This window comes from Balearica regulorum, chromosome 14, assembly GCF_011004875.1.
Source record: "Balearica regulorum gibbericeps isolate bBalReg1 chromosome 14, bBalReg1.pri, whole genome shotgun sequence".
Lineage (NCBI taxonomy): Eukaryota > Metazoa > Chordata > Aves > Gruiformes > Gruidae > Balearica > Balearica regulorum.
In genome coordinates, this window is record NC_046197.1 from 21,811,430 (window position 1) to 21,814,595 (window position 3,166).

Sequence of the window (3,166 nt, forward strand, 5' to 3'; positions counted from 1 at the left end):
CATTTGTTGTTCCTCTGAAAGATTGAGACAGCCTCTTGTAGAAGCTAAGGACGTGGAATCAGAATTGGAGGAGTTCGATGTCAAGCAGTAACTTGAATTTATCTGCAATACAAGTAAGATGAAAGAAGTTACCAGGCGTGGATATTCTTAAAAATTATTGCTCCTATGTACATATGACTTCCCTCTCCTTCCTCATTTCTGATAGCCCTTTGATAGCTCTCTGAGCTTCTACAGTTAGGAGGTATTGGTTGAGCTGTATGACATGCACTAGTGACTTACTCTTGCATCAAGCGTATCTTGTAAGTATTGCTTTGGTGGAAAAGGAGTGTGAAACTACACGGCATGTGAGTGAAGCATAGCATGGAAGCACCTGTGGACAATGCATCTTACAGGCTCTGGTTACTGTAAGTAATCTTATCTTCTGATTGTCAACTTCAGTGTTTTCCCAAACTTATCCCTTGTCTATCCAGGATGCATAGACCTGCTTGTGATCACTCTCTCACAATGCAGCTCAGGATCTGAAATCAGCCCACAGCTTCCATTCCTCTTAACTGCAGTGTCTTTAAGATCCCTACTCTCAACATTTGAAAAAGAACTGTGTGTTCCCACCAGGAATTTGAAAAATAAACAGGCAGAACTCATCTTTTCTCTCTTATCTCCCTCATCCCCCTGCCTTAGAAGAGCTTTTTATTTTATTTCTCTGCCTTTATATAGGCTAATATGAAAATGGTAAAGTGAGTTTCAAGAGCTGGATATAACAAAATAGAGCTGCTTCCCCTAGGAAGGTCTATTCTAACTAAACAGCTTTCAATCACAAAGCAAAACAGGTAAAGAAGGGAAATGTTCTCAGAATAAATTCCAATTCTAGGGCCTTATCTCCCACAATGCCAGTATATACTGTCAGCTCATGCTTTTTCTGTGTTTTCCTTATCCCTTTCTGTGTTTGATACTCTTCCATTACAATCTGCATCTTTAAGCTTCAGAGAGAGGGTTCTTCCAATTCACATTTCTTCCTAAGACCCTTATTTATTCTGCAAAAAATTTCCAGAAGCACTCGTGTTCTTGAGCCCTGACTAATTGCTCTTCCTCTGCATTTCACTGCTTCTGCCTGAACCTCTGCTTCAGCGGGATCTCTGGATCTGACCTGGCATTGTTCTAAATGTAGCTTTGCTTAAGCTGCTCTACTCAAGGAACAGTTAGTTTGATTCCCATGCCTTATTGTTGGACATCTATTTTAACCATTTGTAGAACAAAAATTGGTTATGAGTTATTTCAACATTAGCATATCTGCTAGAAAAATGTACAGCCTTAATTTGAAAACAATCAATGAACTGCTTTCCTGGTAGGTCTTAAGATCTTAATTATACAGCACTATACGATATTACTAATAACTTTGTAACAAGAATACTACTAATAAATCATTCTGATTTAATTTGACCTGCAGCTGGCTTTTGTTCAGAAAAAAAAAAAAAACAAACCTTCAGTACCAGTAGTTTCTCCTTGTGGGAAGGTAAATTAATGGATTAATTTCTCATTCTTCTTTATGATATGGAAAGAAATTGAGCTACTTATTGCTAACTGTAAATTGCCAGCTTAAAATACGTTTCCTGAAGTTGCTCTAAAGCTCAACATGCTGCTTAACCATGACATGCCACTTAAGACATTCACAAGACCACCTGCTCTAATGTTGATGTACATATTCTGTTCTTGCCACCATTATTTCTAATGCACTGTGAATCTTCATACTGCTCCTCAGCACATTAAACACTTTAAACCACTAAGGCACGTTTTATTTAGGTGCCAGTTACCCATGCTGCAGTTACTTAGCACTCCCACACTGTTCATACGTTGTACTCACCAGGTCTCTGAATTTTCTCTCTTCTATGTGCATCTTCCACTCACCCGAGTATGAAAACTTTATTCAAGTACCAGAGCTGTTGCCATGCTGGTCCCTGATAGGAAACTGGTACAGTTAGAAATAGAATTATTTTGGTGAAGGTTGTACGTGTGTGTGTTACTTTGAGAGAGCAGATTCCTTTTATCCTATTTGTAGGTCAGTTACGCCATCAGTTGTGTGAATTATGCAGTCCCTTATGCAATCACGTTGTGACCATTCATATCCAAAAGCAGGCTATGACAAAATGTTCTTTGTCACTGTTTGTAGAGACATTTGTGGTTTCAACATAATGGAGAGTTGTTAATACTTCGTATTTTTCATCATTGCTCATTATACTAAAGTTCATGCATTCATGAGAAAATTCTTCCCTAGCAGCTCTTTGGTTTTGCTCTGACTCTCTTTGGCCTCTTTCCTTTTCATAAAGGTTATTTGGCAAATAACGAAACTTTGCCATAATGCCTTCCTTCAGGGTTTGTGGATTTTTTTTGGTTAGTGTGGTTTGGTTTGGTTTTGTGTTTTGTTTGGGGTTTTTTTTTGGTTGTTGTTAGCTGAAGAACAACAGTTTTCTAGCATTTTTTTTTTTTTTTTAAATTAAAAAAACCCAGCTTATGTAATGGTCATTTTAGTGTGATTCAGAGATCTGTGTACTGGACCTGATCAGTCTTTGACTGTAACGTGCACATACAGGCTACTTTGGGGGGTGAGGTGGGGAAAGGGGCCCACTAATGAACTCTGGCATTGACTGAGGAGGAGGATTCTCTTAGCAGTATTCCTTGGTGAGTTGTTACAATACAACAATTTCTGGTACTCTGGTATGCTTAAGCATACACATTCCCACCCTACAATAAGGGTATTTCCCCCCCTTTTTTTTACCCTACTCTTCAGCCTTGTCTGAGTAGTTAAGCTGAAGTTTTGAAGAACAAGAGCACCAGCCAACACTGATTCATCCTGGAAACTACAACAGCCTTCATCCCTTTGGTTTGATAACCCTCGACCTCTGTATCAGCAAGTTCATTTTGTTTTACATTCGGTTTTGGGTGAAACCAGGAGCCGTGGGACTTAGCTTTTAAACCTAACTAATCTGTTTGGTTGCAGCATTTAATTGCTGTTGTCTTGAACTCGCTAGAGAAGGCAACTTCACGGAACATGGCTTCTTCTGAGGTCTCTATTACTCTGTCTCCTGAAGTATCCGTGATCTTAATTCAGCGCTTTCTCCTCTGATTTTCTTACGTTGTGCGTTACCCCCCTGCCATCTTCCCGCACGTCCCC